General features: G+C 45.9%; 1 protein-coding gene across 3 annotated transcripts in view; it reads left to right on the forward strand.

Annotated features, from left to right (window-relative positions):
- Positions 1 to 24,425, forward strand: part of large2 (LARGE xylosyl- and glucuronyltransferase 2) — a 71,179-nt gene that overhangs the window by 21,704 nt on the left and 25,050 nt on the right. The window contains exon 2 of one of the 3 annotated variants that reach the window (XM_065952582.1): positions 6,252 to 6,355. The gene's annotated coding sequence lies outside the window, so the exon portion shown is untranslated. Of the gene's footprint in view, positions 1 to 6,251; positions 6,356 to 22,650; positions 22,942 to 24,425 lie in introns of those variants that run through there. The other 2 variants (XM_065952583.1, XM_065952584.1) reach the window with 2 other exon arrangements.

The following is a 24,425-nucleotide window of genomic DNA, read 5'->3' on the forward strand; positions in this document are numbered from 1 at the left end:
TGTGTTTTTATAGCGCTGTGTGTGGGCTCAGACTCTCTTACCTTTGCTCCTACACACGCTGCCATATGTGTGTGTGTTTGTGTGTGTGTGTGTGTGTGTGTGTGTGTGTGTGATGTGCTTCTGATTCGTGACTATCTCTCCTCCGCCTGTTTGTCTCTCCGCTGAAGCGTCCTTGTTATCTCTTATCTCTCCACCGCGCCCACTGAAAGGGCGTCGTCGTCTCAATCTGGAAGCGACGTGCGCTTAATGAACTGAAGCAGACCGGCGCGGTGCCAGCAAAGGGCAAAGGGCTGCCGTTCGGTCCGGTTTAAGTTGACATGACAGGTCGGCGAGTGGAGGAGGAGGAGAGAGAGAGAGAAAGAGAGTCGTGGATATGAGGAGGAGGAAGGATTTATAAAAAGAGGATAATGGTTTCTACATTTTAACAGAAGTGGAAAAGTACTTAAAACACGATGTTGATGTTCATAAATGATGCAGCGGCCATTTAGCCGACGCTCCTGAACTCGGCGCCCTTTTGAAGGCGCTGAAACGGATCCAGAAACACGTCTCATCTCTTAGTTTCTGCTGATTTGCTTTATTCTCTATGCATGTGTTTGTTTGTCTCTTTTGAGTTCGAGAGTCCGTAATTGAAAAAGATTTATTATTATTCTTGAATAAGTACAGCCCGCCCACCCAGATCCCTGCGACATGATTGGTTGTTCCTCGCCTTTTACTTCTTCTCTTTAATGTCAGGCGGCACCTAGCGCTTAAGGCTCATTAGCGGCAACTTTCCCCAGTGTTTGGGCGGTGTAATTACAGGTTTAAATCTGTCAAACTTACATCGTGATAATTATCGTTATGGTTTTCATCGCCATGACAACTCCTGATGGAGTAATGTTGGTGCTTTGTAGGTGGAAAACTTTCACCTTACATCTCAGACCTGTTGGAGTGGAGTTCAGGCTCCTAAAGTTCCTCAAGCTTTTACTGAACTGTGTGAATCTGCATTTTCTTTTGATGCCCCAAACTCCTGGAACGCCCTCCAACACACTCTAAGAATCGAAGTTCTTCCCTCTATCACAGAGTTTAGGAGTCTTGAGTTCTAGCTGCTTTGTTTCAAATTGTAGAATTTTTAATTTTTTTTATGTGCCTTTTTTTTTGGAGAGATAGGACAGTGGATAGAGTCTGAAACCAGGGAGAGAGAGAGAGAGTGGGGAATGACATGCGGGAAAGGAGCCACAGGTCGGATTCGAACCTGGGCCGCCCGCTTGGAAGACTACAGCCTCCGTACATTTTTAAGTGTTTGCTGTTGTTTTTGCTTGTTTAATCCTCTCGGCGGCGTTGGAAATGAGGGAAACCTGAAGACCAAATCACATACATCGTATTATCTTGCTATAACGGGTGAATCTATTAAATTATGGCGGGAATTCCTTTGTCTCTGCACCAGCTGACGGCTGTGCACAGAGCGGACACACGATGCACACGTATCGCGGTGGACGTTCTCGGTCAGTGTCCTTTGGAGAATAAATCGAAGTTTGAAATGAATGAATGAGAAAGTAACCTGCTCTTTTGTGAAGAGTCTTCAGATAACATTTGTTATTAAATGGCGCTGTATAAATAAAGATTGATCTGCTCAGGTTGATGATGTCACAGCTGATTAACTTAAAAATCCACACCAGAACTCGTCCCAGCTGACGTCTCTTAATGTCTCATTCTGTCCGACCAACAGACCAAAACCCAAATTGTGACATTTTGAGAGGCTGAGCCCAGACGGCGTCTGACATTTTACCTCCATTACTGCTTCGCTTTATCTCCCGTTATCAAACTGGATGATTCATTTCTGAAGACTGACGAGACATTTAGCAGTCTAATGCATTCATTCTGATGTGGCTGATTTTATTGTTCCTCGTGTTTGTGCTCTCCTGGATTTTAAGCGTGCTTCTTACCGTTCAGACCTCCCCAAGGAGCTGAGCCGCCTGTTGGTCGGTGAGACCGTGGCGTGCTCTGATTGACGAGGTTAATCCGTGTGTAAATGTCACAGCAGCTTGTTTACATCCAGCGTGTGTGTTCAGCCTGCGCACACGTTCAGAGGGCGTGTGTGATGTGTGACTGTAACGCTGCGCTGCCACACTTATTTACATGTTGAGCAGAGAAAACTAGAAAGAAGCTGCGAGGGGAGACGAGTGAATACACATCAGTGTGTCCCCTAGGTTTACAGCTTGGGGCGGGGGGGGGGGGGGGGCACACGCTGACACAAACACTTGAAGGAATCTTGGTGTTCATGTGTTACTTTTAATGCCAGCTCTCCTTTTCTATCTGAAAGGTCATCCCTAAATGACTCCTTTCCCTGATTTCCGACTCTATCCACTATTCTTACACTGCACATGCAGCTCCTCCTGGAAATATCAGGAGTTTCTCAAGTCTTACAGATTGCTCCTTTAAGCGAGCAGAGGTCAGTGATTTAGAGTTCAGAAAAGCAGGGTTGTGTTGAGTTCTCTCGACTCTTGTGGGCACAGAGCAGAAATGATCTGAATGAGTCCTGATCTCCAGAATCTGCGCACTTCACTCTCCCGTTCTCCGGCTCCGGATGACCAGATGTGTCTCGCATCTGTCTGGGGAGTCGCTGCCAGATTTTGGGGAAGGTTTCAGAGAAATGGAACTGGTCCAAAATGTGCAGAGACGCAGCTCAGTGTTGGCACCGGAATATGACCGCTCGTCAGCTTTGGCTGTTAATCTGGAGTGATGCTAAACAGATGTTTGTGCTGGAGCCTCCTCGGCTCGTTTAGTGTGTATTGTCTCATAGTTGGTTTTAAAAAGGCGGATAGTAACCAACCTGAGCTGTGTGAGATTCATCCTCTCAGTCATCTTAACAAACTAAACAATATGAAAAGAAGCGCTCAGCCCCGAGCTCCGCCTCACCTCAGCGAGTCCCGGGTGTGCAGTGGTGGTGTCAGCGTGGTGAAGTGGGGGGGGGGGGGGGGTGTATCGGTGGGGTAGCCGGGGCTTTCTGGGAGTTGAGGGCGAGTAATGATGCGTGGAGTGATGTTATGATAACCTCATTATTCTCCACCGCTCGCTCCACGATCCTCTGCCAGCTCCACCCGCTACAGAAGCAGCAGAGAGGGCGAGTCGATGAGTTAATGGTGCATGCAGAGTGTGTGTGTGTGTGTGTGTGTGTGTGTGTGTGTGTGTGTGTGTGTGTGTGTGTGTGTGTGTGTGTGTGTGTGTGTGTGTGTGTGTGTGTGTGTGTGTGTGTGTGTGTGTGTGTGTGTGTGTGTGTGTGTGTGTGTGTGTGTGTGTGTGTGTGTGTGTGGCCTACTTGGTCTGCAGAATCAGATCACCGTGCTTCAGAAGATCAGTTTTATTCAAATGTTACTGATATTTATTTTAGTTTATGCTTTTATTTTGAAAGGGGAAACTGTTGGGCCAATCGGTGGTCTCTGGTGCAGGAAGATATTCACGTCATTATATCAACAGTTTGTGGACGTCTGTGTTGAAAAAGAAAAAGAGGAGCCTCCTCTCTCTCCTCCCCCTCCTCCTCTCTCTCTCCTCCCCCTCCTCCTCGTCCTCCTCTCCCTCATCTTCCTCCTCCCCCTCCTCCTCTCCCTCATCTTCCTCCTCCCCCTCCTCCTCTCTCTCATCTTCCTCCTCCTCCTTCCTCCTCTTCTCTCTCCTCCTCCCCCTCCTCCTCTCTCTCATCTTCCTCCTCCTCCTTCCTCCTTCTCTCTCTCCTCCTCCTCATCCTTCTCTCTCTTATCTTCCTCCTCGTCCTCCCCCTCCTCCTCTTCATCCTTCTCCTCCTCCTCCTCTCTCTCCTCCTCTCTCTCCTCCTCTCTCTCCTCCTCCTCCTCTTCCTCCTCCTCTTCATTCTTCTCCTCCTTCTCCTCCTCTCTCGTCTTCCTCCTCCTCCTCCTCGTCCTTCTCCTCCTCTCTCATCTTCCTCCTCCTCCTCCTCATCCTTCTCCTCCTCTCTCATCTTCCTCCTTGTCCTCCTCCTCCTCATCCTTCTCCTCCTCTCTCATCTTCCTCCTCCTCCTCTTTATTTCTGTATGCCAGGCAGAAGAAGAAGAATGGTTAAAGCTTTTAACCCCCCTCGACCCCCAATCTGCTCCCCCCCCTCCCACCTCCAGCCAAAGATGAATCCATCCCTGAGTCCCCAAACTCATCTCCAAATCTTTCTTATCTCCGCTCCCCCCTCTCCGTTTTCACAGCAGCAGCAGCGAGAGCTTTTCTTGGCTGTTTCTTCTGTTCAGGGAATTTAACAATTCAACGTCTGGCCTGTTTTCTCACCAAACATCAACCCTGCAGCCCCTCTCTGCCTCGCTCTGTTTGTCCAGGTGAGAGGGACGCTTGTTCTTAATTAACGCAGACACGTGTATCTGAAGCGCTGTGTGTTTACTCAGTTCACCTGAGCAAACTGTTAGCACGACTCCTGCAGAGAAAAGGTCTGTAATCACTCTCTCTCTCTCTCTCTCTCTCTCTCTCTCTCTCTCTCTCTGAGCGCGTACAGACCTACATCCCTGTTACGCCTCGCCTGCAGTGTGCAGAATGGTGAGGTGAACGCTCCGCCCCTGATCCGACCAATCGGAGGTAGTAATGGGGGGGAAACCTTGCTATGTGTAACGTCGCAGCTGGCAGAGTGTGTGTGTGTGTGTGTGTGTTTGTGTATGTGAAGCCCCTGCTGTGTGCTCACAAGCCGTCACACACAGGAGCCTTGTTCACAACACACTCCTGAATCACAGAAAGCTGACGTGAGAACTTTGTTTTGGTTTCCTGCTGGTGCATTTTCTTCCTTTAACCAGAAAAAAAAAGGGGTCACACTACAGAGGCGTCACAAATCGAGGATGGACAATCGACTAATGTTTCCAAATTGCCGTGCAAATTTGTCCGTCTGTAGCTTTGAGTTTCATCTTTACTCACCAAAACACAAACCATGATTCTGAAACTTGAATCGGGACAGCAGAGTCTCTAAAGAGACGAGGAGAGGAGGCGTTCCTCTAGTTTGATAATAAGTTGACATCGTCAGTGGATTATTCTCATGGGTTCTCAATTATCACCTCATTCCTGTTTCTTTTCAGGCCTTAGTAAATTCTCCTTAAATCCTTCAGGCACATGTGGAAGCTTTAAGAACCCCTTCAGATGCACATATATACGACCAGCTCCTCCTGCTGTGATCTGTGTGAATCTGAGTTTAAACATGACAAAGAAAAAAAACAAATCTTTGCTTTCAGAAATCTCTCCCATCCTCTGATGACTGAGAGCATGCAAACGACTCAAAATCTCTAAGAGAAAGGAATGAGCCTCTCTCCCGCTGAGCAGGGCTGAGTTAGGGGTTGATGATCGCCCCCCCCCCCCCTTCCCCCTCCTCCTCACAGGTCGTATAGAGCGGCTTTAATGGCTGCTGTTGTTTCACACAACGACCCAATCTGGCGGTGCTCCTGGAGCCGTCAGAGGAGCCGTTAGCACACAAACAACAGCAGCAGCTCTCCTGCTGTAAAAACAGGCGTGGACCTCCTGCAGGTCGGGATGACTTCACCCCCCCACCCCCCCCCCCCCCCCCCCCCCCTCGCCCCTCACACCCTCCTTGATGTGGATGCAGATTAGTCCTCCGGCGTGTGTTTGGACACTTTGTCACACACTCGGGCTCACATTGGACTCGGGGTAGAGTTTTGCGGGGTTTATGACGGGCGTCACGTCGCCTTCCCTCTGCTCTGCTCGGCTGCAGAGACGAGCCGCCATCTGGACGGAGCAGAGAGAGAGAGAGAGAGAGAGAGAGAGAGCGCCAGAGAGAGGACAGGATAAAGACTCTCTCTCTCTCTCTTTTTTTTATAGAGTGTATTTCTTACCCTTCTTATTCCAATCCCCCCTGTCACTCTGCCCCCCCCCCCCCCCCCCCCCCCCCCCCCGGAGCCTCACTATCGCTCCCAAAAGGCGATCGCTCTGAGTCCTGTCTGCAGAGTTGTTGTTACCGTGACAACGTCTAACTGAGACTGTAAGACACACGAGTTATTCAGTATTTGAATTATGCTGTTTTTGACACTTGACAGGGATAGGCTCCCGCTGTGAGGAGCATGTGTGAACAGTCACAATCCCCGGAGCAGTCCTCCTGAAATCATCTCCATATTATCCGGAGTGCATGTGTGAAAACAGATATTGACGGCCAGGATGAAGACAAAGATGGCGATCTGACTTACACTACGAGTCAGTTAGCTTCCTGAGACGTTCCCCATGTTGCCTTCTTCGTTTCTCACCTGTGTCTGTTTCTCTGCTTTCAGACTGGACTTCCTCCCGAGCGTCCCGTTGGAGTCGCTGATTGAGCTTCTTCTTCTCCGTCACAGTTTTTTTTTTTTCATTCTGGGATTTACATCTGAGAAACCTGGTGAGTACTGATGCTGGAGTTACTGTGTTCCGCTTTCCTCCTCCTCAGTGTGTGTGTGTGTGTGTGTGTGAGAGAGGAGGTCTTTTCTGCCCTCTACAACATGAGGACAGCAGCAGGTTTCAGTTTGTGTTCAGGACGATCTCAGGGACACGGCTTGATATTCAGAGGTGTTGTGTTTTAAAAAAAAATGTTTTATGAAGTGTTGTTTTCGCCTCGCTGTTGTTGCTTTCTCTGCGCTCACTTTCTTTGGTGGTTGTTTTCAAACCATGTTTTTTAACTCACTGTTTAAACATCCTGGTTGAACATGAAGGTCATCTGAAGGCGTCAGTGTGTAACGACTCTTCAGTTGTTTTTCGACCTCGGCTCTGGTTGTTTTTTTTAATGCATGTTTTCAAGTGTCAGGGAGGCGATCCGCACCGCCAACCATGTTTGACCCCTGAACTCCAGCTCATCTGACCGGTGTGAGAGCTGCGTTCTGTGCTCGAGCTCGGTGCACTTCCTTGGCGCTTGCACGGTTCGGTGAGGCTATAAATAGGGACGTAACTCAACTCAAGATACGATTCATGAAGACAAATTACGAGACGACTGAAACAGATTCTTTTAATTTTGTCATGAAGACACAAATGCACCTCGTCATCTCTTTGGCTCTTGCACTCGTTCGGGCGAGCGGGGATGCTAACCCGCCTCTCCGTGTGGTTTGGCCTTTTAATGTTTTTGTTTTTTTTCTCTCAACAAGCGGAGGTGATTGGAGCTTCTCTTTGTGGTGTCGATTAAATGCTGCATCATGTTGGTTGTGTTATTTGTGTGGTTCCCTTGTCACACAGTTTTTGTCCGTTATCTTCTCACCTTTTTCATTTTTGGTCTCGGGGAAGCCAAAATGCTCGGATTTAAAAGACAATTTCTAAATCTCACTCTGCAGCTGCTGGCGCTCACTTTATTATTGAGATTCATTTTGCAGAGTACAGATGTGAATCTTGACACCTTTGAATCGATTCATCTTTACATCCCTACTTTATCAATGATCCCAGCCTCCCAATATCTAGACACCTTGGAGTTATCTGACAAGCTGTGAGATCCTGAAATATCAGGATCAAGGATTTGATTTAGCTAGAGAAGAACAGGAGTCTGGATTTATTGGTGCAATTTCTGGTTGTTCCCTCCCTCCATGTACCGTCCTCTAAACTTTCTAATGATCATCTGTCTCCAGGAGAGAGACCCCCCCCCCACCCCCAGCAGGTAGGGAATTAAGTTCCTCCTGGTAGATTTCCTCTTTGTCATATCTTCTCTTCTTTGTTCCCATCTCCCTGAACTCATGTGTCCTGCAGAGATGATCTGTCACTCAATTAGAAAAACACAATCTACATGATGTCCATGTGGAAATGGTGTGTGTGTGTGTGTGTGTGTGTGTGTGTGTGTGTGTGTGTGTGTGTGTGTGTGTGTGTGTGTGTGTGTGTGTGTGTGTGTGTGTGTGTGTGTGTGTGTGTGTGTGTGTGTGTGTGTGTGTGTGTGTGTGTGTGTGTGTGTGTGTGATCTCATGCATGTTTTAAAAGCTGCATGAAAAGCCGTATTTCTGCGGCTCGGGGACTCGTGGTGGAATCAGTGTGAGGCAATGTTCTCATCCTGATGAGATCCTTCCTCCTCCTCTCCCTCGACTGCTGCAGATTATTTCCAGTTTGGGAATAGAGAAGCACGAGAGCATCCACCAGCGTGCTGTCAGCGCCATCACAGGACGGAAAACTGTGTGTGTGGATGTGTGTGTGTGTGTGGATGTGTGGATGTGTGTGTGTGTGTGTGTGTGTGTGTGTGTGTGTGTGTGTGTGTGTGTGTGTGTGTGTGTGTGTGTGTGTGTGTGTGTGTGTGTGTGTGTTAAAAGCCCCTCTCTCCCAAAATGTTCAGATCTTAGTGTAGGTGGCTTCTGGAGGCGCCTGGATCCCTTTTGAACCGAGGGGAGAACATGTGATACCTGAGTGTTTTAGGGCTGCACAATAAATTGCAATGACATCGCTATGACAACACGAGCATTCAAAATTTGCCAAAACACAAAAGTGCCAAAATCTGAAATAATCCCAATCAAAAAAAGATTTATGATAATTAAAAAAATCTAATTTTTCTCACTCAGCATGCGCGTCACATTTCACCTGTTGGGAGGAGACGTTTGCATCGGGTCACTTTCACACGTGAAGTTCTGCGTTGTATTTTTCATTTGGTTTCGTTTTTTGCTTTCAAGCTGCACTTTGCAAAAGACCACCAAGGCCCGTTTATCAAAGCTTCTGTTTTTTTTTTTCGATAGTAAAGATGATAAAAATAACGATGTGTTGTTTTTGAACACACGTTATCGAAACGTCTTGAAGTATTGGACATTTTGAGAACCTCGTTCAGATGTTTGATGTCAAGAAAATGCAACCGGGACGCTCTCTGCAGGTCAAACATTCACTTATTTATTCATTGACCATGTCAAATATATAGATTAGTGGAGCTTTGGATAGTAAATCGTGCGTGCGTGCGTGCGTGCGTGCGTGCGTGCGTGCGTGCGTGCGTGCGTGCGTGTGTGTGGTTGACTCTGTGGAACCCTGGACCCGCCGGGTGCAGAAATGCGTCGCCTCTGACTGATTGATGAGCTCTGCTCTCGGCTGCAGATGACCTGCAAGACTTGTAATGAGCTTTTACAAGGTGATTGACGAACACACACACACACACACACACACACACACACACACACACACACACACACACACACACACACACACACACACACACACACACACACACACATACACACACACACACACACACACACCCCAGAGAAAAATGTCCTCCCTCGCTGCAGTTCCCCAGACGAGATGACCTGCCGTGACCTTAGGGCACTCACCCATGATGCCTTGCTCTCCCGCTCCTAACCCCCTGACCTCTGACCTCTGAGCCCCTCTCCTGCTCTGATTGGACGGATAAGAACCATCAGAGGTCATGTGATTTGCTGATAGGGTCGTCTGGGCCGCTGGGAGGCCGCTGGCTGTGTATTTAATGAGTCGTTAATCCCAGCAGAGGGACAGTTTTTAGTTTTTTTTTAGTCCTGGGGGGTTTTTGGAGGTGAGATAAAGACCTTAATGCGTCTTCATATTTACACAGTGTAGCGCTCCGTTCACCGTAATGGAGATTATCGAGCGGCCCGTACAAACAGTATTGATTGAAGAAACGTCTCATGTGGGACAAGCTTCAACGTTTAAGCCTCTGTGATGGTTCTGAGGGTGACGGCGTGCTGCGTTCAGTCTCATCTTAGGACGTCGGATAATCATTTTTGAAATACTTGTTTGGACAGTTAATAACATCAAAATGGACTAAACCATAGTTTGTTTTGAGTGCTTACATTACCTCAAATATTTCCAACAGTTATCAAAGCCAGAGAAATCCTTCATTTTATAGTTCTTACAGGATGTGTCTTGTCGTGGCGGCCGCCATGACATGTTTTGTGGTTGTCATGGAAACACCGGATGTTACGTCAAAGACGGCTGCATGAGGAAGCGTGAGCTGCTCCTGAAAGCTGCCGTACTGTTGAGCTGCTGTGATAAAAACATCATGTTAGTTATACTCAGATACATTAGCTCGTCTGTAAACATATTCTCTTCCTCAGGTCCATTTTACCCGGTCGTCATGACTACGGTCAACTCAGAGTTTGTTTTCATCAGGGGTGTTGGGGGGGTAGTAGCAGAGAGAATCACTCCCATGATTCCCCACCAGCCTCGACGTCATCTTTTGTTATTGTTTTGATTGACAGCCCCCTGGTGGTCATTAGAATTCTGAGGACAAATTTCCGCGCCCAGTGTCCTTTTCCTGAGCACTCCACCTTTTGTGTTGCGGCCGCTCCGAGCGCTCAAGCTGAAAATCTTTTCAGAAAGGCGCTGTTGACGTCACCGGCGTTCTTTTCCAAATGTTTTTTGATCCAAAAAAACGTTCTCAAATAAAAAAAACATGCAACACTTTTCTTTTCAGCGCACAAACGCTTCATGTTAACGCTCCAAAACGCACAGTCAGCACTTTTCTGCCCGGAAAAAAACACCAGGTGGACTCGGGGCCTGATGGAATATTCTCCGATCTTTATGTTCTGATAAATCGATTTGCATGATGCAAACACGCTTTGTGTTTGTTTCAAACTTGAATGTAATCGCCCTCGCCCCGATCCAAACGCTCGCACTAGTCGTCTCTGTCACAGAGTTTAATTTGATTCTTTAAATCAGAAGACAATAATATCTCCTGACTGAAAGAGATGAAGCTCAGGAACTCTGAAAAAATTACTCTTAGTTTGTGTAGAAAGATATCCCTCAGCCCTCAGCCCTCAGCAGCGCCCTCCCCCCCCGCCGCTACCATCCCCCCTCCTCCCATGGTGCTTTGCTGTCGTTGTCTTCATAGAGAGTAAATGATGAAGAACCTCCCGTGCTGCCGTCTCCGTTTGTCTCGACGGCCTCGGAGACGAGAGGAAGAAGATTGACGGAGGGAAGAAGTGACGAGCTGAGATTGAGAGAGACAACATGTGATTCGTACAGTGAGAGGCTTTTATTAATGGATGTCAGCCGCAGATCCTCCGCACTGTATCTACTGTCACACACACACACACACACACACACACACACACACACACACACACACACACACACACACACACACACACACACACACTTCTTCCCCTCGCTGTCAGAGAGATGAATCTCTGTTGGTGGATGAGAAGAAATAGAGTCGGGGCTCCGCGGGGGAAATGAACTCACAACTATACTTAATCATTTACCTCCACATCTCATCTCCCCACAGACTCCCCCCCGGCTCCCCTCCCCCTCCCCCTCCCCCTGCCCCCTCCTCCTATCTCTCTCTCTCTCTCTCTACGTACTTCGCTCGCCCCCTGCTATCAGACGCTTGAACTGAAGAATGAAAAACCTGACATCCTGACGCTGTTTCAGCACGCAGCTGCCTCCCGCCGTCGTCAGCACATTGTGACTCTCAGGATTTCTGTAGGTCAGCTGACAGCGGGAGGACGGGCTGAGGTCTCGTCCTGTGTATGGAGGCTGTGGTCCTCCAGGCGGGCGGCCCCAGGTTCGAATCCGACTTGTGGCTCCTTTCCCTTGTTTCTGACTCTATCCACTCTCCTATCTCTCCAATAAAGGCACAAAAAAACCTGGAATATATTTATCACTTCTGCAGCGTCAGATTAAACTTCACAATGAGCCGCCCTCCCCCCCTTTGTCTTTCCTCTCGTCCAGTCGAATATGGATGATACGTACAGCTGAAGGAGTTCTGCAGGGTTAGAAAAGTAAAGAAACACCAAACCTATTAGCAGCCTTTTTTTTTCCTGCAGCAGCGCCGTAATGAAGCGCCACCGCCATCACAATTCTGGATATTCATATTGATTCCACAGCGGGGGGGGGGGGGGGGGGGTCACTGGCATCCCAGTCTGTGAAGTCACAGTGCCTGATGCCGTCGTCATGACTCCTGCTTCCACAACAAGCGCACTTCACAAACGTCACAGTCAACGCTTTGCTTCAGGAGAAACACCAGGTGGACACGAGGCCTTACACGTTAACTACTCGTCACAGTGTGTGTGCGTTTAAATATTTAAAGGGTGGAGGGGGGGGGGGGGGTATTTTTCCACCTTTTTTGTCCTTTGCCGTTCACATCCCTGATTAAGAAATTGTATTTTTACATTAAAGGATCTCAAACAGACTCTTCTTCAGATCATTAAATGTACCTCTTGTTTTTCCACCGTACCTGTCAGCAGGATCAAACTAGCTCTGATTCCTCCATCAGCGTCCTGACCTGACCTCAGACCGGTCTGTGGTTAAATGCTGAAAGGGGGATGGGGGGGTGGGGGGGGTCTTTGTGGCAGCAGCGTTAATGTGTCCTGGACAGAAATAGCAGCGAGGTGACTCACCACATTAACGAGGTCTCGCTGCATCAAAGCAGAGCGAGCACGCACTGAGCTGCCGATCAGAGACATGAAGGGAGGTAAAGATGGCGTCCGGTTCGTGTTTTCATCTCCTATCAACCGTTAAAGACACGGCGCCACTTCAGAAGCATCATCATATAGAACGTTCAGCGTCCTGGCTGTGACACATCCTTTCTTTCCATCCTGTATTTTTAATTAAATCTGATTTGTTTGATGCAGATCAAACGAAGTGAAAGGATGAATGAGAAAAGAGAAAAAGGAGGGTCGATTAAAAAAGAAAAGTCACTCAGTGAGCGAGGATGAAAAAAAACAACACCAAGAAGTCAGAAATAAAAACCAGAAAGTTCCAGAAAGTTTGAGTTAAAAAAGAGAAGTTGAATTATGATCCAGAGTTAGATAGTCGGCTCTTTTCCACTTGAAGACTCAAAGACTTTCACAAGGTCAAGTGTCATCGCCTCGCCTCTACTTACTATTTATATTGAAACTGAGACTCACCAGAAACAGATGAACTGGCGCCCCCTTTAGGAGACGGCTGGTTGTTTGTTTTCTTCAGAGAAATCTCCTCTAGGGAGGAACCAAGACATGACGCCGTTCATCTTGATTTAAAATCTTCATTTAAAAATGTCACATTGATTTTGATCCGAGCACTTTTTGGGCTTTTTGCCTTTATTTGATTGGACAGAGGATAAAGTAGGAAACTGGGGAATGACATGGGGAGGGGGGGGAGGAGCCACAGGCCGGACCCAAACCTGGGCCGCCTGCCTGGAGGACCACAGCCACCTAAATGGGGCGCGACCTGACCGTTAGGCCATCTGACCCCAGTCTGATGGAGACAGGGAGGCGCCTGATTGGTTCATCAGATTGGTACCTCGTGGCAGACATTGGTTGAAGTTTTTACAGGCTTACAACTGCTACAGATGATTTTCTTCAGAGAACATGAGTTATTAATTTCTGTCAGGACCTAAAGACAATTTGAACCAACATCTTAAAAAGTGGATCTGGAGAAAATGACCAACCCTGACTTTAAAGAAGTATTACACTTTCTACAAAGAAAGTTTTCAGCCTCTTGAAAAGCTGACTACAAAGACCACAATGTGTTTGAGTCTTCAGACCGGCTCTGAGGATGACAACATTATATGAAGGTCAGCTGTTCAAACAAGGCGAACATCACAGAGACAGGAAGGATGCAATCCCACAAAAAGCCTTCCCCTCCACAGGAAGGATCAGTGAGTCAGCTTTACATGAAGCTCAGAGAGAGATGTCAAGATAGAAATATGATCCTTCTTCTCCCGTGTCAGTCAACGTAAACCGCCTTTCTCTTTGCGTTCATGAATCAAATATATTTAATGTATTTTGACTTTTTTTTTTTTTTTTTTCCAAAAGCACGTCGCACAGTTTGCGCTCTTGCCTTCCTCCCAGGCAGCCGCTGTTTCCACTTCATCTTGTTTCTGCTGCTCGGGGCTGCATGCAGCTCACCTGTCTGTCAAACTTCATGTAGCGCTCAAGCTGAGTGACATAACCGACAGAACAGGCACGAGAACATTTCTGCAGATATCCAAAACGCTGCTAACTGAAGCTGATTCTCAGTGAAGCATCAGATATAATTGATCGGCCTCGGCAGTAAGCTTGAACATATTCTGGAGGATTTTTCAGACACGAAAAAAAACAGATTTAAGCCGTTTTTTCACGTTTGCACTCTTGAAAGTTTTTGGAGAATTTCAGGAGGACTGCCCCCTGAAATCCTCCTGATGTTGTTGTTCATATAACAACATCACGGGGGGGGGAACACGGGGGGGGGACACATGACGTTAAAAGACCCTGCAGGAGCAGCGAACCTGAAACTGCTTTTCCCCTTTTCCAGACCGACTGATCGATTGAGTGACAGCGGTTTACATCAGCTCTGAACAGTGTGGTCCACATGTGTAGATGTTACATCACACGGCTGCTCCTGCTGCATGGGGTCGTGTTAAAGCTCTGCAGCGTGTGTTTGTGTTTGTGTGTGTGTGTGTGTGTGTATGTTCTATACAGAGCGTGCTGTCTGCTCCTGTTAGCGCTGACGGCTGACAGTCGTGACAGCGCAGAGATCAACTGAGGGCAGCTTAATAAGATGGGGGACAGGAAGAGGCTACAGAGAGGGCTAGCAGGGCACCTGTGTGTGTGTGTGTGTGTTTGTGTGTGTGTGTGTGTGTGTGTGTGTGTGTTTTGCATGCATAATGGCTGCCTCAGAGAAACTTTCACTCTTCTTGAAATGCGTCTAATTTCTTAAAACTACTTCCTGGTCAGTGTCAAAAATCAGCTTTATAAGAACAACGACTTGTAAGCACTGAACCGTCAAATCTCTCTAATGGCGTCTTGTTGGTTGAGAGCTGGAGCTGAGGCGGGTTTTAAGCCTCCTGAAAAAACGTTACATCGCGCCTGCCTGTCAATCAGGTCAGCTACACGCCTTATTGTGGACAACATGTATCATTCTAACTGGTTACAGTTTAACCTGTAGGACCCCAAAACCCCTGAATGTCCCTTCTTCTTCTTCTGTGGTTCTTCACACTGCACGACTTGCCCCCTTCTTTCAGCACATTTACCGTCCACTCTTTCTCATTTTATTTTAAAGTTTTTTTTATTTCTATATATTTCTATATGCCAAATGTTCTCATGTCTTTCTCAACCTGTCAGAACATTGATTTAAAAAAAGCTGCTATGGTAAAAAAAAGTTATTTTAAGGAGTGAGTGTTGCGAGCAGAAAGTTTCTGCTGACTCAGCAACATGTCGTTTTATTTTGGAGGAGCTGCAGCAGAGCTAAGTGTCAGAATAACGAGTGGTTGGACAGACAGCAACAACAGACGTCCTCCTCTTACATGACTCCTCCTCCTCTTGTCTCACATGGACAAGGATTAAATAAATGATCTGACTCTGAGTCAGATTTAGAAAGTTTCACTTTAGTTCATGCTCAACATATTTTGTTCATTTTCCTGAGAAATTTGACAAAAAATTCAAATTGATGATGGATGATTTAACCCTCTTGCATCACGATGGACATTTTTGTCCATTTGGGCAAATGTTTCCTCTTTATCTGGACATCATTTTGGCTGTGTTAGTCCACACGGCAAACATTTTTGTATGAAAGTCTCTCTCTTCACACATTTTAAAATGCAACATTTTATTTTGTTTTAATAAATGTCCAATTTACAGAAACTTCTATGAAAATAGGTTCGCTTCCACCCGTGGCCCCTTTCCGCATGTCATTCCCCGCTCTCTCTCCCTGGTTTCCGACTCTATCCACTGTCCTCTCTCTGCATTAAAGGCACGAAAATAAATCTTAAAAAGATAAAAAAAATAGAACAGATTGATATTTATTTCTTTTTTTTGCATAAATCTCTTAAACAACTTCAGCCCTGCTAAAAACTATCAAATATTGAATAATTATGAGGAATTTAACCCTTTAAATGCCAGCATTCTGGCAAGTATATTTTATCCTTTTACATGTTGTCCTTAGTGACTTAAGAGGGTAGTGAATTAAACTGATGCCTGAGGGTTAAAGTGTGCTTCAAAGACAGCTCTTAGTATTTTTATAAATCAAAGAGACGCCGAGCTTGAATCGAATTAAAACGAAGCCTTGACCTTCCGGTTGAGAGTCGATGACTCTACCAACTGAGCCCCTATAACATCGAAGTCTTTGGGAGAACAGAGGTTACCGTAAAAACCTGGAATAATAGTCGCACCAGTTGATAAGACGGAGTCGGTTTTGGGGGGGTTTCCCAGACAGAAGGAAAAGGTTTTAAAATTTCGTCCTGAAATCTACAGTTTGTGTTCAGCTGTGTCGCTCTTTTAGCTTCGTCTGTTTTCACCATGTTGAGTTGGCGCTCCTACTATCATCAGTACAGTATCTGACCTCTCAGCCTGCAGGGAGAGTTGTGAAGTACCGACAGTGAGCGAGTCTCTCTGCCCGACTCCGCTGGTCACTCGTTACGTTTTATATAGTAACCATTCAATCAAAAGAGCGCTCCACAAGCTTTATTTACGGAACAGTATGTTGGCTTTAAATGCACGAGGGAGGGAGAAGTGATTTTCAAACATGCCAGAGCAGATTTTAAGGTGTTGCTGCTAACTTTTAAAATATTAAATGGCAGCGCACCATTGTACCTTACTGACCTGGTGAACCCCTGTGTGCCTGCCCGAGCCCTGCGTTCTCAGGGGACGAGTCTTCTGAGTGTCCCAAAGGTCAGAAAGAAGACAGTTTGTGAGCGGGCTGTGGAACAGTTTACCTCTGGACATCCGGCAGGCTTGTTCTGTTGAGGTATTTAAAGCTAAGCTAAAGACCCGATCTGTTTACTGTTGTGTATGAGTTATGATTTCTCTGTGTGTTTTTGAGAGTCAGTGTGTTTTTAATTATTTTTTAACTGTATTTTATTAACTTTTGTACAGCGCTATATAAATAAAAGTATTATTATTATTATTATTATTATTATTAATAAACGTGTCACCTCGCTCGCAGTGTGTGATGGTGGCGGCTGCACTCTCTGTAATGACGGCGCGTTTCAGCGTTTTATTCTGATATATCGGTCACACCGGTGTATAAGACGCAGCCTACTTTTAAGATGAAAAAATAGGTATTAAAAATGCGTCTTTTAAACGTGAAAGTTATACTTGAACTTGTGTTTAAATTCTGCAGGAGATGCTGAAAAGCAAGACGTTTATAATGAAATGTTTCAGCCAGAATGAACAGATTGAATTTTTGTCAGTCTGCATCGTAATGAATCCCTAATGTACCGATTCATATGATTATGTAACATGAACCAGTCCGCCATCTTTTCTTCAAAGCTGAGAGGAATCACGTTTTGTGCTCGTGAATCTGCTCTGATTTGGTGGAATGAGTCCATGGAAAAGTTTCAGTTTCCGTCTTGAGGCCGCTGTGGAACGACAGACATGATTGTCAGAGCGGTGAGGCAGGAGAAGAGGACGGAGTGTGTGTGTGTGTGTGTGTGTGGGCAGACGCAGCGACCCTGCAGCCTCAGATGAAGCATGTTCTCTGAGTCGGGGTCACTGAAAGAGCAGCTGGTGGTTTCGTCGCCTGCAGGCTCTCATTCTGCCTCCGCTGAGATTCATCTGCAGCTCGGCCACATGATGGAGCGCCCGTCGCCTCCGGGTCGCTGAGCTTTATTTTATAATTTTCTCAAGGCTGATTCCAGCTGCTTTCCCCCCCAAAAAAACACTGAAGACACACACAGGGTTCAGAATGACGATGTTGAAGAGTCACATCCATATATTCCTCTGTCCTCTCGTGTGTTAGCTAAGTGTGCAGGTGTGCATACGACTCTCTGTATCTGCATGTTACAAGAGTGAAAGTGCATCTTAGGTCAACATCAATTCTTTAAAGGAGCAATCTGTAAGATATCTAGTGAGTGAAATGATAAAATGACCTTACTGCATGATCAGACAGCTCTCTACAATGTTTTCAATTTGGACTGCAGTACTCTTTTTAAACACTAGGGGTCAGAGTTACATACTGCTCCTTTAATGTTATGACTAGTTTGCAAAATTGGAGCATCAAAGCTTTTCAGTTATCAAGTGATGTGAAATGATGTTCTGCGTTACTTTGATGCATCTTCAGGATTTTAGATAAAAGCATTCACCATCTCTTTTTCATATTAACTTTGAAGAAGAAGTCGATCTAGTCAGAGTTATTTCCCCCATTAGTCTGTGCACACTGTTTTTATTGGACACAGAATGAGATTCTGTTTGTGGTGCAGTAAAAACGACAGAAATGGAAACTCTAACAGAAGTTTGTATTTGTTCATTTTTAGATTGATAAATCGTCCAGGGGGCAGGAGAGTTATTTCTGAGAGAAGAAAAAACAGGATAAAGTCAGGAATCTCAGCAACCGGCCGTGAAGGCGTTGGAGTCATGCGAATCGATCGTCAAACCTACGAACCCCCCACAGATATATTATGGTATGTTTGCTCCGTGGGACATTATGAATCTGTATCTGTGCTTGGAAGCAGCAGGTGAATATTTAACAGCTGACTGCTTATAATAGATTCTGAGCAGAAACTCTGACCCCAACACTCCAGCATCCTGAAGCGGACTCTGTGTGTATCTGAATGTTCAGTGTGTAGGCAGCCGGAGCCGCGAGAAAACAGACAGGAGAGCTCTTGTGTGTGTGTGTGTGTGTGTGTGTGTGTGTGTGTGTGTGAGAGAGAGAGAATCTGTAAACTGTGAGTCTATTGTCATATTATTTATACAGTGTGTGTGGGTGTGCAGCACAGAGCCAGAGGGCAGCACATGTTTACAGTGAGAGAGAGAGAGAGAGAGGTGATCCTCTGCTTTATGAATTTAAAAGAGCTCAGCTGTTGTTGTCCTTAAAAGACGTTTAAGTCTTATGGATTTTAAACATCGTTAGATTGATTATGACGCTGCTGCTTGATCAAATCTGCTTATTTAACAATGGAATATGTGCGAAAAGCAGGGATGTGTGTGTGTGCGGTTCTACCTTGGTTTAGGTTTAGACAAAGGCTGGATACACACTAGACAAGTTTAGTCCACCCAAGCCCTTCCAGAGAGGGGGCGTGGTCAGACACAGCTCATTTACATTTAAAGGTACAGACCCAGAAACAGCCTGTTCTGAGCAGAGCTGAAATAGAAGGGTTTATAGACATGATCAAATACAGGATCAGAGTGGATTTAGAACAAGACACTTCACACACATGTTTTGTAGCGCTCTGAGATTTATTTACACTGGTTGAAGAGGAGGAGGATATGTGACTTTTAAGATTTCAGATTGGGCTGCCTCCAACAGAAAACCCCCTATATCCAACGAGAGCGAGCAGACCAGCAGGTAGTCATTGATTGAATAACTGGGAAGAAGTTTTATGGTAGCTGGCCTCTTACTTTGTAAGTGGATTTGCAGGCTCAGCGTCTCTGTGCTGTAACTGAAGCTGCACGGTTCATCTTCCACAGCAGGAAGTGTCGTATCGATGGAGCAGATAAGACTGAGAGGCTGCAGAGTTCAGACGTCCCTGGAAGTCAGAAGGAGGAGGAGGAGGAGGTGCAGCAGGTGCAAGGGGGAAATCTGACTCCTCGACCCTGCCCTCCGCTGTCCACTGACTCTTTCTATGTTCACTGAGGACAGTCGAGCCTGCGTCCCCTCCTCCTCCTCCTCCTCCTCTTGTTTATGTGCTACCAGCCAGCCACCGTGGGCCCGTAAACCTGACCTCTGACCCCATAACAAGGAGGGAAGTGTTGATGTTAAATTGTTAAGTCGTCTGGAGGACGGTCACCTGATCCTCTCGCTCTCACACAGCTCACACCCGGAGGACAGCAGGCGGTGAGAAGGAGGTTGTTTTTCTTGGAGTAAACTGAAGGAAGTGTCGTTGACCTGCTGACCCGTGTTGGTTAAAATCTGGTCTCATCTCCGAGGAGAAGTATTGGCTCACACTGCAGTGCTTTCCTTTCTTTCTATCTTGGACATAAAAAGTTAAAGACCCAACAGAGATTTCTTTGTATTCGTATCTTGTTAAAGTCTTTTTTTTTATGACAGTGTTGGTCAGTGTTTCTCCTCGGGGGTTGTCATGACACCAGATTCTCTAACTTCAGTACAATTCTTGTAAAAATCAAACGATACCTCTACGTTTGTTGACACCAAAGCAACAAAAATAGAACCCTAGGCACCCAAGATTGAGTCACTTCTTTGCTTTTAATCTGCAAAGGTGCAGGTGAACTCCTTCAAACGGTCTTAATTGCATGTTTCTGGGGGCGCGAGTAACTAATGGAGGCTATAGTCCTCTAAGCAGGGGGCCCAGGTTCGAATCGACCCCTTGCTCCTTTCCTGCATATCATTCCCCACTCTCTCTCTCTCCCCATTTTCTGACTCTATCCACCGACTGCCTCTCTCTAAAGGCATAAAAAGCCCAAAAATAATCATTTAACTGCATGTTTCTGGAGCGAATCGTTGCCAATGTTTTTGTGCAATTTAGACGGTGCTGTCTCTCTTCTGTGTCTGTACCTTTAAATATGTAAATGAGCTGTGTCTGACCACGCCCCCTCTCTGGGAGGTTCTTGGGTGTCTCGGTCTTTCTCGTTCCATGTCCTATTGTTTACTGTGAGAAGGCAGACTCAGAGGGCAGAACAAACACCTAGCTGTGGGAGTGTCACCCACCTGGGGGAGGGGCTACTGCCCTTTGTGATGTCATGAAGGGAAAATCTCCAAACGGCCTGTTTGAGCACACATTTTCTGAAAAGTGGAGCAGGCAGAAGACAGAGAGGATGGACCTTTCTCATCACTGGGGGGTTTGTAGACAGACTAGGGACACATATTAGTGAATATGGAGAAGTAGATTAGTTTAATATGTGACCTTTAAAATAACAGAGATTGTATTATTTTAAAATACATTGTATTAAAATGAAGTATCACCCTGCTCTCTGGAGTAGAAATGCACACAGTAACTCCTTAAATGTTCCCTACAAAGCTCAATTTTTCAGTTGTAAAAGGTTGCTAGGATACAACACAGCAATGAATCTTATCACCAAATGTTCTTGTGACCATTGCATCAGGATAACATCTTACTGCTATCTTTCATATTACCCTCTGCTATCTGACTGACGCTAATGTAACTGAGGAAGGAGGGAACTGCAAAGTGAGAGTTGTATACATGATCAGAATCTTATTAGGTATAGAATAACAGTGAATAACCTCCTGGGGTTAGCGAGGAAGGAGGTAGAACTATCTCCAATCTTCGCACACAGTTTACACTGCAGGCTGTGATTACAGGCTGTGATTCAGCTCATGCGTGTTGTAGAGTCCCCCCCCCCGGGGGGGCCGTGAGCTCAGATAGTGTGTGACTTGTTTCCAGAGAGGAGATAAGAGCGGTGGAGGTGCGTTGGGCTCTCAGGCTCCCTGCTGATCCACTCCACTGATCTCTGGGCTTTAATGAAGCATCTTTCAGCGAAGCTTCGTTAGCTCAGGCATGCAGCGTGCTCCGACGAGTCGCTCCATCCGCTCTGCGTGTGTGTGCTCTGTAATTACAGAGAGCTACACTCCCTCATGATGCAACTGTTAATGTGGAGCTCGCCTTCCTGCCTCCAGGCACGCGAAAACAAAGGATTAGCCAAAACTTGTTTGACAAATACAAAGCTACGAGTGAATACCTGCACAAAGCAGGAACTCCAGGTGTTTATAGTCTGTGACCCAGTGTAGAAACAGTTAAACAGAGTGCAACATCAAAGACTGGTTATATATTAAACCAGGAACTTAATTTAAACTAGTTAAGCCGGTTTCAGTTTCAATTTCAGAGCTGGTTAATATTTGACTACAGCACCATGGACTTGGAATTTCTGTTCCCAAGAGAGTTTTTGAGTCTGGGTGATAAAGGTACCTTACTATATGATCAGACATTAAGGAAACATGCTGTGTTGAAGTGCTGGCTTCTCTGACAACAAAGCAGCAGCCAGTATGTCCTCCTTCTAACTTTAGATTCTGCTCCTGAATGCTCTGGATTTGTTTGGACCAGAGAAGGTAGGCTACTCGGTTTGCCAGATATGAGAGCAACAGGTGTTGCGGCGATGGAAGACATGACAGAAACGTGGTCAAAGTAGGATCAATATAAATGTCCATCACCTGTGTCCTGTGTTGTTGTGTTAGCATGCTCATGTTAGCGCTCTTTATCTTGTAGCTTCAGATTGCTTGTAAACAGTTACAGAATGAGAGTGATCTAAAAACTCTTACTAACATCCAAATAATCAGTGAGTATGTTCTTCTTCTTCTCTCTAGTTCTTGACTTAAACAGCTTTTATACACAAGGGGAGGAGCCGGCCGTCCATGTAAACACGGCTCTGACAACAACACAGCCAGCGGGACTCGAGCTTCTCCTTCATTTCTTTCTAAGAGTTAGGATAGACAAAGGCAGAAAACACAGTGGGGTTTAAAGTGTAGTCTCTCATTGTCGACCGGTTAATGTGCCGGTTCATTGGTTAAAAGTGAACAAAGCATGCTGCTCCCTCTGAACACACTGGGGGAAAAAACAAATCCAAACTCTGCTTTTTTTTTTCTCCAGAGTCCTGAAAGACTTTTGCATTCCTCGGCTTTGGAAAAAAAAAAAAAAAACACAACGCTCCTCTCTATTATTCCTGACTGTATGTAAGGTGACACCTCTCCTTTCTCCCTGTTATTTCTCCTTTTTCCACCTCCCTCCTCCTCCTCCCCACCACCTCTGACTAACGGAGCTGAACCCGCTTCAGTTACAGCCCAGAGAGAAGAGAGGAAGGAGAAAAGGGGGGGGGCTGAAATCAGAGCTGAGGTGGAGGGCGATTTATGGCGTGTTTGTGCACGGGGAGGAAAAGGAGAAAGAGGAGGAGGAGGAGCAGTGGGAGGAGAGCGTCAGAGGGGAAGGAAAGGAGGGCAAAGAAGCAGCAACAGAGGGTGAAGAAGTGGGACAAAAGTCTGCAGAGAGAGAGAAAAGAGCTGTGGAGTTTATTGTTGGAGCTCTAAAAGAGGAGGATTAGAAGGAGGAGGGGATGTCGACTCCCTCGGCCGTGCAGCTGAACTTGGACTTGTAACCACATGTTTGGATCATACTGAGCGTATAAAGAAGTCTCCAGGTAGGACAGGGCGAAGGTCGCTGCTGCCGTGCTGGTTACTGTGTCTCTGCTTGCACGTGTTCCCTTAAAGGTTTGACTTGTTTCTGTTTATCTATTTTGTTTGTACGAAAACAGCAGGATTGTAGACAGAATTGGCAAAGTTAACTCCTTCTTTTCTCATGTAGAGGTACTGATACATGTGAAGAAAAGGGCTCTGGGTGAAGTAGAAGCATTGGTTAAACTTCCTTTCTGGAGTTTAAAGTGTTGGATCTGAATTGTTGTCACAGTCTGAAAGTGAAAAGTGTCCCCTCTGGAGGCTGTTTGTGTGCATAGCTAACTGAAGCTCATCTTTGGAGACTTTAAAACTGAAATCACTCCAAAGAACCGCAGAGTGAAAACTGATGATTAACGTTGCAACAACTACTTCACTTTCATCCATGTGGCTTTAAGTTTTTCCTCGTCGGTCTCAGACCTCACATTCACTAGACGTCCTCGGTCAAGTGTCACTCTGTTTCACTTTGATGCGTCTTTTTGTTTTGTTTTTGGAGTCCTGTTTCATCTGTCATGCATGACATGAGCCATCTTTTTTTTGTGTTTTTGTCCCTTTTCAGATTGATTTATGTCAGTCCTGATGTTAGGAAGGCTGTGCAGAATGACGCAGATAAAATTAATCATCTCAAATGAAGTCAAGCCGAAGTTACAGTAATGGATGGAAGAAGCCCTACAGATGTTTCTAGAGATTAAATGTAAATTTCAAGTCATTGAAACCTGACCGATTTATCGACCAGCCGATAATATCGTCTGAAATGAGCATATCTAGTGACTATCGGTATCGGCTAATTTTATCGCAGATATGTGCTGGTATTAATAGCAAAACTGAGAAAGAAGATAGGCCTGCACACTTGCTCAGTTACCACAAAAAAGGTTTTTTTAATAATCACATCACTACGTTTTCGACCAGAGGTCTTCTTCAGGTGATCATTAACCCTTTTTTGCTGCAATTGGGCGAGTGTGCGGGCCTATCTTCTTTCTTACTACTAGATGTATTTACCAGTCAAATAGCATTTCATTTGAGTTGAGTTACCATCTTATTTTGGACCTCCCCAATATCGGTATCGGCCCCAAAAATCAAATATGGGTCGTGCCCTAATGTTAACACAAAAAAAAAGTAAAGAAAAAAGCACAATTAATTTAATTTCATCTGCAGGTAAACGATGTCATTTGGTCTGTGAGTGTGGCTAACGTTAGCAGCACTCGTCCTTCTTGCAGGTTAACGCCCACATGTCTGTGATAAATGTGGTTACACAAGTATACACACATTTATATCTCAACTTACTAGATAAAAATACGACCAGATGCGCTGCTTCTACGAGACGCTATCCTTTCACTGTGCTTGTTTACATCAGGGTAGTAGAGCCAGACGAGAAGGCCCTTTAGCCTGAGCTATGTTGGTCTTTTGTAACAGCCCTGACTAGTGGCGGGCGGTTGCATTGCAGCTTGTAAAAACGTAGCTGACCTGATTGACAGGCAGGCGTGGCGTAATGGTTTGTCAGGAGGTTTAAAAACTCGCCCCAG

This window comes from Labrus bergylta, chromosome 3 (genome assembly GCF_963930695.1).
Source record: "Labrus bergylta chromosome 3, fLabBer1.1, whole genome shotgun sequence".
Classification (NCBI taxonomy): domain Eukaryota; kingdom Metazoa; phylum Chordata; class Actinopteri; order Labriformes; family Labridae; genus Labrus; species Labrus bergylta.